Source organism: Takifugu rubripes, chromosome 10, assembly GCF_901000725.2.
Source record: "Takifugu rubripes chromosome 10, fTakRub1.2, whole genome shotgun sequence".
Lineage (NCBI taxonomy): Eukaryota > Metazoa > Chordata > Actinopteri > Tetraodontiformes > Tetraodontidae > Takifugu > Takifugu rubripes.
Window position 1 is genome coordinate 11,453,092 of NC_042294.1, and position 14,964 is coordinate 11,468,055.

General features: G+C 42.8%; 1 pseudogene; it reads right to left on the reverse strand.

The window, feature by feature from the left end:
• Nucleotides 1-5,978: 5,978 nt before the first annotated feature.
• LOC105419614 (general transcription factor II-I repeat domain-containing protein 2-like) lies at nucleotides 5,979-8,825 on the reverse strand (annotated as a pseudogene).
• Between the last annotated feature and the right edge of the window lie 6,139 nt (nucleotides 8,826-14,964).

Genomic DNA, 14,964 nt, shown 5'->3' on the forward strand with positions numbered 1-14,964 from the left:
AGAAAGTGTTGTTTTTGGTTCATAGATTTTTGCACTTTATGTTATTGTATTTCAATCCAATTATGTTCCAAAAATCTTTCAGTTGAGTGAATGATAGAAAATTGCTGTTATAATTTTTTTCTTTGAAGTAAATTTAGCCCACTTTTGCTCAATGAGAAAATCTACTGATGGTGCCTTGAATAATACCGCTTCATTCATTTAATGTTCATGTTATGGGGATTTTTATAGAAAGCAAATTTGTCTTTTGTGCCTCTTGAAAATTAAAAATGACTGACAGAGCCATAAGAAACTATTGCTTTATTTATCTGATCATATTGTAAAATATTTGTTAGGTTTTCAGTTGGTTCAGTTTGGTTCACTAGACCAGGGGTCACCAACACGTTGCCCGCGGGCACCCGGTCGCCCGTCAGAACCACCTGAGTCGCCCACCGGCCTGTTCTAAAAATAGCTCAAATAGCACCACTGACCAATGAGCTGCATCTCATTTATTTTGTTTGCGATTCTTGTTTAAATCACATAAACTGGAAATAACAATATATTAATAAAAATGTTTAATATAAGTGAACTATGACCTAGTATAGTTCAAAGGTCAGTATGATGCGCATGACCAAAACGTAGCGTCTACGCAGATCGCTACGACCAAACAGCCGAGCGGGCGCAGCCAGAACGAGGAGACGACTGACCCATAAAAAGATGGAAGAAAAAAGACAGAAGACAGATCATTTTCACCACGAGAGTTTCTTTCTCCACAAGAGAAGAACTTCTCACACTACTGCCCCTAAAGACAACTACGAGGGGAGTTGACACATATAACGAGGGGAGTTGACACATATAACGAGGGGAGTTGACACATATAACGAGGGGAGTTGACATATATAACGAGGGGAGTTGACATATATAACGAGGGGAGTTGACATATATAACGAGGGGAGTTGACATATATAACGAGGGGAGTTGACATATATAACGAGGGGAGTTGACACATATAACGAGGGGAGTTGACATATATAACGAGGGGAGTTGACATATATAACGAGGGGAGTTGACACATATAACGAGGGGAGTTGACACATATAACGAGGGGAGTTGACATATATAACGAGGGGAGTTGACACATATAACGAGGGGAGTTGACATATATAACGCGGTGAAGGAGTTTTTGCTGGAGAAAAAAGTGCCGCTGGAAAAGCTGGTATCAGTGACGACAGACGGGGCTCCCGCTGTGGAGCTACATTTTTTATTTGGCCCTCCGTCCATTTGACTTTGACACCCCTGATTTCAATGAATCAGGATGTTTCCATCAGTGGTTAAAAATCCGATGAATGTGATCATCAAAATGCACAAATTCTGTCGTAAATCAGTATCAGCCGTCTTTGTTCATTTAAATATATGGAGCAGTGATCCAGGATTAAACGTTGCTGTTGTCCAAGATTACTGACTGATCCATGATGTGTAACAGATTTCTATTATATCCATTAACCTGAATGTTTGCATTGAAATTGGACAGGAATCTGCAGAATGTAAACTGTATAAAAGTTCACTTTCACAGAAACAGTTGCAGTCTCATTATGGGCTGTAACTGGAGGAGCTCCAGCTTATGTCATTAGAATCTACATGATTCAGTTTATTCATGCTTTTAGTGCTCTTTTGACTGAATTTTACCAGGTAAAAATGTACCTTTTCTGCCCCCAATACAAGAGTTCCTCTGTGTTCTGACTTATTAGCACAAGGGCAAACAGGAACTCAGGCAGACAAGGAAACACAGGAAATAGTCCGTTCTTCAGGCTCAGGGCCCACACAAAGTCTATGGGTTGCAGGCTCGGGGAGTGGGTCGAGCAGAGCCGGAATGCGGAACCAAGGGGGAAGGATGTAAATCCTCGGAACCGTGCAGTTCCGCTGACAGCGGGCAGGAGTGACAGAAAGGGTCTTACAGGAGAGGAGGCCGACGATGTAGCGGAGCAGACTGGGGACGAGCAGCAGCGAAGTCGGGGCCAGGCGGAGAAGTCAAAACCTGGCGAGCAGACAGGAACCAGAAACGCTGAGGCAGAAGTCGTAGTCAGGGGCAGAAAGCAGGTAGGTTGTCCAGGGAACAGGCGAGGCAGGCAGAACGAAGACAGGCAGGGTCGGTAACAGGTAATCCAGCAGGGAAATAACGCTGGAAAGTCTCGCATCAAAGCAGAAGAACAATCTGGCAAAGAGTGAGAGTGCAGGGGAGGCTGATAGCAGGGCTGATTGGGAATGAGCTGCAGCTGTGCTGCAGGTGAGTGGAGCAGAGGCAGGGGGACAGGAGGGAACTGGGGAAATGGAGCTGTGACAAACCGTGATCTATATGTACCTATATGTAGCTATAGCGTCATTGGCCTCCACTCCAGCTGCTCCTGGTAGTTCCTCAAAAACACTGAGTTTCTAGTGGATGCACAATCTGTGGAAGCCAACATAGAAACTTCTGAAGAGCCAAAGTTCTTGCAACAAAAATATAGTCCCCAATTAGGTTGTTTTGTCATCACACGACCCCGTCCCCATTATCTTAAGAGAATATAAAAGAATGAGTGGAGACAGAAGAGAGAATGAGACGTTTTTGGCGCGTGTCGCTCTTGATTTTGTGTTTATTTTTGCAGTAAACTTAAAGGAGGCCTTTTCACTTTATGTTTGATTCCATTTAAGCTGATATTCCATTCTTGACATCTTTAAATTTACAGTATTCATGGGAGTTTTATTTGGTCATTTTGCTTCTTTTTATTTCCTATTTCCCACATTTATTCATAGTTTTTATTAGATTGCAATAAATCCTATAACATTTACCAGACTGACTAAAGTCCAATGACCTGCGGTTCCCACCGATAGCCGTCATTCTGATGGGTTTTTGCTGGCTGCAGCTGAAATATTCCAATGCTCCATGTCACAGAGACAGTAAATACTAAACCCTAAAGATTCTGAAGGCATGATGTAAAATAGTAACGTATAATACAGACATTTGAAGAGACAATTAAGAGAATGTTTTCATGCTTATAAGAGTGGTCGAGGAGCCATTTAGAACTTTATAAAGAAGCATTGTGTGATACCAGGAACTAATTTAACTTCAAGGCGAAGCTGCTTCTGCTTTGTCGACCATCGACTGATCTCCTGAAAGTCCACCAGCGCTTTTTAAAAACTGAATTTTTCATCTATGGACGGAGTAGACGGCAGATGTTTCCACAGATGCTCTTCACCAGTGGTCAGTGAGTGATGCAGCAGATGAGCGGGAGGTGACTGGCTACAACCAGCTACTGTCTCAATGTCTCCAGCCCATAGTGTGGATTCTCTACGAGAGCAGACAGCAGCTTCACTCCTGAATCCTGCAGCTGGTTCTGACTCAGGTCCAGTTCTCTGAGATGGGAGGGATTGGACCTCAGCGCCGAGGCCAGAGAGCCACAGCTGATCTCTGATAAGCTGCAGCTCCTTAATCTAAATAAAGAAGGGAAACTTTTATAAGGTTATAAGTGAAACCAGTATTAATCTGAAAGGTTAATCAAAGGCATGATCTGTAAATATTTAATTTAGTTACAGCTTAAAAAATGATAGTAATATGTAATGACCACAATTCCAACCTCTCAGGTTTGCTCTGTTCCAAAGGAGAATATATATTGTTCTGGCCCTCACTCTTCCCAGGTTCTCCCACCTCTTTCCCTCCCATCTCATCATGGAGATCCATCTCACCTGTGGCTCATCTTTAAAGGCACAACCTGTCTTAGATGACTTCCTGTCTCCCTCACCATCTCCCTCCTCGTTGGCTGGTGTCTACCAGGCACCCTCACCTAGTTTTGTCTCATTTTGGTTCCCATCTGTCGGCTTTTTCATTGTCCTTAAATCAATTTATCATGAATAAGTGGTCCCCGTGTGGCCCTCCCTCCTGAAGGAACTGGGCACAACACACACACTCAGAAAGTGTGAGGACCCTCGGATGGAATAATGGACATTTTTGAGAATGGTGTTTACCTCAGAGTTTCCAGTCGGCAGTTTGGATCCTGGAGAAAACCACAGAGCAGCTTCACTCCTGGATCCTTCAGCTGGTTCTGATCCAGGTCCAGTTCTCTGAGATGGGAGGGATTGGACCTCAGCGCCGAGGCCAGAGAGCCACAGCTGATCTCTGATAACCTGCAGCCCCATAATCTAAATAAAGAAGGGAAACTTTTATAAGGTTATAAGTGAAACCAGTATTAATCTGAAAGGTTAATCAAAGGCATGATCTGTAAATATTTAATTTAGTTACAGGTTAAAAAATGATAATAATATGTAATTACCACAATTCCAACCTCTCAGGTTTGCACTGTTCCAAAGGAGAATATATATTGTTCTGGCCCTCACTCTTCCCAGGTTCTCCCACCTCTTTCCCTCCCATCTCATCATGGAGATCCATCTCACCTGTGGCTCATCTTTAAAGGCACAACGGCTGTTTCCGACTCCACACCCTCGTTCCCTGTTCACTACTCACTACATGGGGGACATGGATTGAGTGAACTACGTAGCTCACTCAATTTAAAGTTAGTATTCGGACAACGGCGTCATTTACGGCGCACGTAAAGTGACGTCATGGTGTCGCATAATAATTACGAACTGGTCGCAGGGAAAAGTGGCCAGGTCCATTTAATTATTTTAACCCATCAGAAATACATTCAGCGGTCATTTTTATGAAAATGCAATATTTTACCCTATAATTAACTTTATATAGTAAAATGAAATATTAATGTCAATAATAATACAATAATAATTACTTATTACCTAAAATAATTAGTGTCCCTTGACATTTTCAAGCCAAGACGTGATGGAACATTCTCTAGTCATATTCCGCTGTAGTGAAAACATTTAATAAAGAAATTTTTCATCAAAAAATGGATCAAAGCTACTTTTCATCTTTGTAAATATTCTTTTACTGAGATTCTGTCGCCTGGTGAGGAACAGACGATTCTGAAGAACAATTTTAAGTGAGGGGCGGGGATCAGTGAAGAATGATTGATTTGTTTTTACACATTTATGTTGTAATATTTTAAGATGATCATATTGGACCCCTACTGAAAAAAAATCTTATTTCCAAAAATTTCATATATCAAACCGCACAGTAGAAATTACGTTAAAAAATGTATCCCATCAGCCTTCACGGCTGGGGGCTAGGGTGGATACATTTTCCGAGTTAGGGTGCTCACTTGTACTTTTCGCAGTGCATTGTGGGATACATTGAGTGCACTACATAGGGTACAGCGATGCTCACTAACAATTGGGACTCTATTTCAAAATGGCGTCCACACTATTGAGTGCACTATGTAGGGTACAGGGGGTGGTTTCAGAAACAGCCAACCTGTCTTAGATGACTTCCTGTCTCCCTCACCATCTCCCTCCTCGTTGGCTGGTGTCTACCAGGCACCCTCACGTACTTTTGTCTAATTTTGGTTACCATCTGTCGGCTTTTTCATTGTCCTTAAATCAGTTTATCATGAATAAGTGGTCCCCGTGTGGCCCCCCCTCCTGAAGGAACTGGGCACAACACACACACTCAGAAAGTGTGAGGACCCTCGGATGGAATAATGGACATTTTTGAGAATGGTGTTTACCTCAGAGTTTTCAGTCGGCAGTTTGGATCCTGGAGAAAACCACAGAGCAGCTTCACTCCTGGATCCTTCAGCTGGTTCTGATCCAGGTCCAGTATTCTGAGATGGGAGGGATTGGACCTCAGCGCCGAGGCCAGAGAGTCACAGCTGATCTCTGATAAACTGCAGCGCCATAATCTAAATAAAGAAGGGAAACTTTTATAAGGTTATAAGTGAAACCAGTATTAATCTGAAACGTAATAAAGCAATTTTTCATCAGAAAATGGATCAAAGCTACTTTTCATCTTTGTAAATATTCTTTTACTGAGATTCTGTCGCCTGGTGAGGAACAGACGATTCCGAAGAACAATTTTAAGTGAGGGGGGGGGGATCAGTGAAGAATGATTGATTTGTTTTTACACATTTATGTTGTAATATTTTAAGATGATCATATTGGACCCCTACTGAAAAAAAATTCTTATTTCCAAAAATTTCATATATCAAACCGCACAGTAGAAATTACGTTAAAAAATGTATCCCGTCAGCCTTTACGGCTGGGGGCTAGGGTGGATACATTTTCCGAGTTAGGGTGCTCGCTTGTACTTTTCGCAGTGCATTGTGGGATACATTGAGTGCACTACATAGGGTACAGCGATGCTCACTAACAATTCGGACACTATTTCAAAATGGCGTCCACACTATTGAGTGCACTACAGGGCAGGGGTGTCAAACTCAAATGCACAGTGGGCCAAAATTAAGCAGTGAAGTAAAGTCACGGGCCAAACTCAATATTTATTGAAAAATTAACTGCAACTGATATGTAATGTTTAACCTTTTCATATGGAAACAAACTTTAGTTTTGCTTAAACACAGAATCTGGAACAACCAACGCTTGATATTACAAACACATGAGAAATTAAATTTGAAATAAAAGACACATCAGTGGTATTCATTTCTTATTTAAATAAATAAAGTATGTCTCTCCCCATATCCTTTCAAGTTCCTTTTTAAAGTAAATCTTTTTCAAAGCCAACAACAAAAGAACCAAAAATAATGTCATTCAATAACAATCCAACATTCCAACTATTAACAGACCATGCCTTGCAGTAGAAAAAGTGCATAAGAAACCGATATATTCAAGCTCAGTTTGCTACACTCTGGTTTACTCTGCACATCGGTCTAAGCCAGATACCTGGCATCTTCTCTTAGATGCAAGTTCATCAATGTCTGGGGTCAGGCTCTGAGCTGAGGAAAGCCTCAGGACGGAGTGAAGGTGTTCATCAGTGAGTCGACTTCTGTCAGGTGTTTTGTTCACCTTCATCATAGAGAACAGTTGTTCACATAGATATGTGCTGCCGAACATTGAGAGCATCTGAGCAGCTTGGGTGCGTAATTGAGGCATTGTGTCTGGGAGGAAACATGGAAACCGCGCAGCACCAACAGTCATGTTTTGATTTGAGCATGTCATTACATTGGAGTTCACTTAGCTCCATTTGGAGGCTGGTTGGTGCGCTTTCCACGTCCATCGCAAACGGGTTACTGAGCAGTTCAAATCTCCCTTTCTGAGCCTCAAAGTCGGCAAATCGCCGGGAAAACTCGGCGCTGAGCGCGTTGATTCTTTCAGCAAACTGTGCGCTCGGCAGCACGGCAGGAGAGATTTGCTCTGCCATGGTTTGGCAGCACGGAAAATGACCCAAGTTTCCTTGCAGCATCTGAGTCTTCCACAGACACAACTTAGTTTTAAAGGCCCTCACTGCTGCGTACATGTCTGTGATGATGTGGCCCCGTCCCTGAAGCTGCAGGTTAAGCACATCGAGTGCTCACACTGTCAGACAGAAATGCAAGCTCACACAGGAACCTTTTATCTCTCAGCTCTGTTGTGTCCTTCCCTTTGTTTTCCATAAACTGACAGATTTCCTCACGTAGCTCAAAACATCTGTTCAGTACTTTTCCTCTGCTTGGCCATCTCACCTCTGTGTGATAGGGCACATCTCTGTATTCCCAATCCAACTCCTCCAGAAAAGACTCGAACTGCCGGTGATTCAAACCTTTGGCTCTTATGAAGGTGACGACTCGTTTCATAGAGCTCATAACATGTTCCATTTGCAGAGCTTTGCCACAGAGCGCTTCCTGATGTGTGACACAGTGATAAACTGTAAGTTCACCTGCAGCTTCCTCCCGCATCTTCTCCTGAATCCTGCTGACCAATCCACTCTTTTGACCGCACACCGCGGGTGCACCATCTGTCCTCAGTCCCACAAGTTTATCCCAAGGCAGGCTCATTTCAGTTATACATTTGGATACCTCTTCAAAGATATCTTTTCCTGTGGTGGTGCCATGTATTGATTTTAATCCTAAAGGTTCCTCTGTGACGCACAGGCTGGAGTCTACTCCACGGATGAAGATTGACAGCGGGGCAGTATCAGACGTGTGGCTGCTCTCATCCACAGCAGGGGAGTATGCAATAAAATCTTTTCCCTTTTTTATTAGTTGTTCATGTAGATTAGTGGAAAGCTCACACACGCGCTCAGCCACGGTGTTTCTGCTCAGGCTCACATTTATAAATTCTTGCTTTTTATCTGGGCACACGATGTCTCAAACTTTGACCATGCACTTTTTGACAAACTCTCCCTCATTACAGGGCCGGGCTGATTTTGCTATCTCTGCTGCCACAATAAAGCTAGCCTTTACAGCAGCTTCACTTTCTGATTTTGCTTTCAGGAACATAGACTGCGGGCAAACCAGACTTCTTTTCATCTCCTCCACCTTCTGCAGCTTCTGCTTTACGTCCAGGTCCTTGTACTTTTCATAATGTTTTGTTTCATAGTGTCTTCTTGTTATATTCTTTCGTTACAGCCACGTTAGCTCCGCACACAAGACCAACAGGTCTGTCCTTTATATTTGTGAACAGATAATCTGCCTCCCACCTGTTTTAAAAGCTCCTGTTGTCCATCTTTCATTTGGCCATTTTTGTGGAGGTAAAATTAATTTGTCCGATGTGTCTGGAGCATGGTTGTCAATGACTGTCAACAGAAAAAAGGAGCGCTTGCCGGTTTCGACTGCGCACCAATATACTAGCAAAGCACTGTGGGATTTGTAGTATTAGCGGTACAGTATACACCGCGGGCCAGCTCTAATGCACATTTGATATGATCTTGCGGGTCAAATATAAATACACTGCAGGCCAAATTTGGCCCGCGGGCCTGAGTTTGACACATGTGGTATAGGTGTGGTTTCAGAAACAGCCAACCTGTCTTAGATGACTTCCTGTCTCCCTCACCATCTCCCTCCTCGTTGGCTGGTGTCTACCAGGCACCCTCACCTAGTTTTGTCTAATTTTGGTTACCATCTGTCGGCTTTTTCATTGTCCTTAAATCAATTCATCATGAATAAGTGGTCCCCGTGTGGCCCTCCCTCCTGAAGGAACTGGGCACAACACACACACTCAGAAAGTGTGAGGACCCTCGGATGGAATAATGGACATTTTTGAGAATGGTGTTTACCTCAGAGTTTCCAGTCGGCAGTTTGGAAAGTGGAGAAAACCAGAGAGCAGCTTCACTCCTGAATCCTGCAGATGGTTCTCACTCAGGTCCAGTTCTCTGAGATGGGAGGGATTGGACCTCAGCGCCGAGGCCAGAGAGCCACAGCTGATCTCTGATAAACTGCAGTCCTTTAATCTAAATAAAGAAGGGAAACTTTTATAAGGTTATAAGTGAAACCAGTATTAATCTGAAAGGTTAATCAAAGGCATGATCTGTAAATATTTAATTTAGTTACAGGTTAAAAAATGATAGTAATATGTAATTACCACAATTCCAACCTCTCAGGTTTGCACTGTTCCAAAGGAGAATATATATTGTTCTGGCCCTCACTCTTCCCAGGTTCTCCCACCTCTTTCCCTCCCATCTCATCATGGAGATCCATCTCACCTGTGGCTCATCTTTAAAGGCACAACGGCTGTTTCTGACTCCACACCCTCGTTCCCTGTTCACTACTCACTACATGGGGGACGTGGATTGAGTGAACTACGTAGCTCACTCAATTTAAAGTTAGTATTCGGACAACGGCGTCATTTACGGCGCACGTAAAGTGACGTCATGGTGTCGCATAATAATTACGAACCGGTCGCCGGGAAAAGTGGCCAGGTCCATTTAATTATTTTAACCCATCAGAAATACATTCAGCGGTCATTTTTATGAAAATGCAATATTTTACCCTATAATTAACTTTATATAATAAAATGAAATATTAATGTCAATAATAATACAATAATAATTACTTACTACCTAAAATAATTAGTGTCCCTTGACATTTTCAAGCCAAGACGTGATGGAACATTCTCTAGTCATATTCTGCTGTAGTGAAAACATTTAATAAAGCAATTTTTCATCAAAAAATGGATCAAAGCTACTTTTCATCTTTGTAAATATTCTTTTACTGAGATTCTGTCGCCTGGTGAGGAACAGACGATTCTGAAGAACAATTTTAAGTGAGGGGGGGGGATCAGTGAAGATGGATTGTTTTCTTTTTTACACATTTATGTTGTAATATTTTAAGATGATCATATTGGACCCCTACTGAAAAAAAAATTCTTATTTCCAAAAATTTCATATATCAAACCGCACAGTAAAAATTACGTTAAAAAATGTATCACGTCAGCCTTTACGGCTGGGGGCTAGGGTGGATACATTTTCCGAGTTAGGGTGCTCGCTTGTACTTTTCGCAGTGCATTGTGGGATACATTGAGTGCACTACATAGGGTACAGCGATGCTCACTAACAATTCAGACTCTATTTCAAAATGGCGTCCACACTATTGAGTGCACTATGTAGGGTACAGGGGGTGGTTTCAGAAACAGCCAACCTGTCTAAGATGACTTCCTGTCTCCCTCACCATCTCCCTCCTCGTTGGCTGGTGTCTACCAGGCACCCTCACCTAGTTTTGTCTAATTTTGGTTACCATCTATCCATTTTTTCATTGTCCTTAAATCAATTTATCATGAATAAGTGGTCCCCGTGTGGCCCTCCCTCCTGAAGGAACTGGGCACAACACACACACTCAGAAAGTGTGAGGACCCTCGGATGGAATAATGGACATTTTTGAGAATGGTGTTTACCTCAGAGTTTTCAGTCGGCAGTTTGGATCCTGGAGAAAACCACAGAGCAGCTTCACTCCTGGATCCTGCAGCTGGTTCTGTCTCAGGTCCAGTATTCTGAGATGGGAGGGATTGGACCTCAGCGCCGAGACCAGAGAGTCACAGCTGATCTCTGATAAGCTGCAGACACTTAATCTAAATAAAGAAGGGAAACTTTTATAAGGTTATAAGTGAAACCAGTATTAATCTGAAAGGTTAATCAAAGGCATGATCTGTCAATATTTAATTTAGTTACAGGTTAAAAATGATAGTAATATGTAATTACCACAATTCCAACCTCTCAGCTTTGCACTGTTCCAAAGGAGAATATATATTGTTCTGGCCCTCACTCTTCCCAGGTTCTCCCACCTCTTTCCCTCCCATCTCATCATGGAGATCCATCTCACCTGTGGCTCATCTTTAAAGGCACAACGGCTGTTTCTGACTCCACACCCTCGTTCCCTGTTCACTACTCACTACATGGGGGACATGGATTGAGTGAACTACGTAGCTCACTCAATTTAAAGTTAGTATTCGGACAACGGCGTCATTTACGGCGCACGTAAAGTGACGTCATGGTGTCGCATAATAATTACGAACTGGTCGCAGGGAAAAGTGGCCGGGTCCATTTAATTATTTTAACCCATCAGAAATACATTCAGCGGTCATTTTTATGAAAATGCAATATTTTACCCTATAATTAACTTTATATAATAAAATGGAATATTAATGTCAATAATAATACAATAATAATTACTTATTACCTAAAATAATTAGTGTCCCTTGACATTTTCAAGCCAAGACGTGATGGAACATTCTCTAGTCATATTCCGCTGTAGTGAAAACATTTAATAAAGAAATTTTTCATCAAAAAATGGATCAAAGCTACTTTTCATCTTTGTAAATATTCTTTTACTGAGATTCTGTCGCCTGGTGAGGAACAGACGATTCTGAAGAACAATTTTAAGTGAGGGGGGGGGATCAGTGAAGAATGATTGATTTGTTTTTACACATTTATGTTGTAATATTTTAAGATGATCATATTGGACCCCCACTGAAAAAAAAATCTTATTTCCAAAAATTTCATATATCAAACCGCACAGTAGGAATTACGTTAAAAAATGTATCCCATCAGCCTTCACGGCTGGGGGCTAGGGTGGATACATTTTCCGAGTTAGGGTGCTCGCTTGTACTTTTCGCAGTGCATTGTGGGATACATTGAGTGCACTACATAGGGTACAGCGATGCTCACTAACAATTCAGACTCTATTTCAAAATGGCGTCCACACTATTGAGTGCACTATGTAGGGTATAGGGGGTGGTTTCAGAAACAGCCAACCTGTCTTAGATGACTTCCTGTCTCCCTCACCATCTCCCTCCTCGTTGGCTGGTGTCTACCAGGCACCCTCACCTAGTTTTGTCTAATTTTGGTTACCATCTGTCGGCTTTTTCATTGTCCTTAAATCAATTTATCATGAATAAGTGGTCCCCGTGTGGCCCTCCCTCCTGAAGGAACTGGGCACAACACACACACTCAGAAAGTGTGAGGACCCTCGGATGGAATAATGGACATTTTTGAGAATGGTGTTTACCTCAGAGTTTCCAGTCGGCAGTTTGGATCCTGGAGAAAACCACAGAGCAGCTTCACTCCTGGATCCTGCAGCTGGTTCTGACCCAGGTCCAGTTCTCTGAGATGGGAGGGATTGGACCTCAGCGCCGAGGCCAGAGAGCCACAGCTGATCTCTGATAAGCTGCAGTATTCTAATCTGAAAAATGCAGGATAAGGTTATACGGTGCAGGTCTGCATGTTATCTGCGTCAGAACTAAACCTACGTTAGTTCTTAGTTGGGTCAGACCTGAATTCACGATATTACAAGGAATTTTTTTAATGTGGTGCATCACAGCAGTGTTGAGAACAGCCTCACTTCACCATCTTAGCAGCTGGTATATAGGTAGAAAAATGAAGACTGACCTGAGCCTCTCCAGTTTACAGTTTGGACTCTCCAGTCCAGAACAGAGCCGCTTCACTCCTGAATCCTGCAACGTGTTGAAGCTCAGGTCCAGAACCCTCAGATGGGAGAGGTTGGACTTCAGAGCCGAGGCCACAGAATCACAGCTGGTCTCTGATAACCTGCAGTCCTTTAGACTAAAATAACAATTATTTTGAGAGAAGACAAATAAAAATCAACATGTACCAGAGCAAAACACAGCTTACAAGCAACAAACCTCTGGTCCTGCACCGGCTTATCTGCCGTATGTTCGTATTTTGGGTTCTTTCAGGTCGGTTGGACCAGATCTACACCGCATGTAAAGTGTGTGTAGGTCAAAATACCTTCCAAGTTTGTGAGACCACATTTCTCAATAGCACTCAACTCTTGTCAGGAGTTGGGACAAAGCGACCCACTCCTGATAGCTTGTGGGCGATGCTGCAGCGGCCCTGCAATCCCTACACTCTCTGGTGAAACCAAATCAAAGGTTTTAGACACTGCTGGATGCTGGAAGGGTGGCTATAGTCTGGACGCATAGTTCCCCTGACTGCACATTTCTCCAACAATGATTGGCAGCTGGTGTCACTTGTTCTCCAGATGAGAGAAGGAAAGAGAGCCCCCCCCACAGTGTGTTTGATTGCCCCACTGCAAGCTCAATGCTGCCAGAAAACATTGCAGGAGCATCAATTCCCCTCAGGGCATCAACAAGGAGCTCAGGAAAAGGTGCAGCTGCCACCTACTAGAGACAAGCACACTGAGCTGAGATTCAAAGCCCTCTCCTCCCAAGAGAAGAGCTTGTTTGTTGGAGGCTCTTCTGGGCGATACCTGGTGCCACAGCTCCAGCTCAGCCCGTCTCTGGAGCTGAGGTGGAGCTTAGCAAGTTTCATGGTTCTCCACCACTTCCTCTGGCTGAGGACCTTCTCAGCTGGTGGTTTCTGCTCCACCTTCCAAGTTGCGCAGGTGATACTTCTGCATTCCTGCCACCAGTGTCTCTGCAGAAAGACTCTTCTCTACTGTTTTATATTATATTGTAGAAAATTAGGATTTTTGGTTGATCTCTTAGATGTTGTTGACTAAGAGCAGGTTTTTCTTTAATAACATAGAAAGATTCGATGAGAAGAGCAAATGTATTATTTTATGAGCTACTTACACTACTATTATATACACATACTTCCATATTGTCTTAGATTGCAAGCTGCACTTATTGCATCGTTCTTAGAAAGTCATATTTGTGAGGAGAAAAACTCAAATAAGGTCATTTTCTTTAATGACCATTACAAAAGAAGGAGGTGATGAACAAACAGATTTATATAAAAATTTGTAAAAACCTATGCATGGAAACCTTTTTAAAATGGTTGCATTGTGTAGAATCGGTGCAGAATCAACTTGTTGACTTCTGATTTGGACTCCAATGGAAGTGAGGTGCAACAATTGTGGATGCTGAAAGCTTCAGATCTTCATGAAGGTTTCTGTGGTTGGACTGACCTGCTGCCCCTTTAAGAGGGAGGCAGGTTTGGGCTTCTGGCTGGAATGAAGCCACCTAAGATGAGAATGACTGCAGGCTTTCGGTACCAAGGTTTAACAGGGTGCTCACTTCACACTTGGGCTTTTCTCTTTTTTGGGATGGCTTTTCTCAGTAGAGAAGGGGCATGGCACACTGCAGCAGCTTTCTTTTGGGGTTTTCTAGTTTTCCTTCTGATCTTTAAAAGACAGGAAGAACCATTTTTGATTGGTCTGAATGTTTGGGCGGTTTTGTGGCCAGCCTAAAATAAAACAAGACAAATCTACAACTGATACTTCCTTTCTAGTCATTGATGACCATCCTCACATGGGTCAGATTTCCACAACCAATTTAATACTGCAAATCTGTCCTGTGTGGTCTCGTTTCTGAGAACTGTAACACTACGTTTATAACAAAGATCAAACATGTAAACATTTATTGTCTAACTAGTTACACCTGGGAAAGTACTGGATCATCTCTGACTCACCTGAGCGTCTCCAGCTTACAGAGAGGATCCTGGAGAAAACCACAGAGCAGCTTCACTGCTGGATCCTTCAGCTGGTTCCCACGCAGCTCCAGAACCCTCAGATGGGAGGGATTGGACCTCAGCGCCGAGGCCAGAGAGCCACAGCTGATCTCTGATAAACTGCAGCAATTCAGTCTGGATAAGGAATCATGGCAAGAAATGATCTCTTATTGGAGGAAAAGTCATGTTACACTTGCTCAAAATCATTATTTCATTTTATTTCATTATTTAATCAGGGCCTTTGGAGTCAGGAG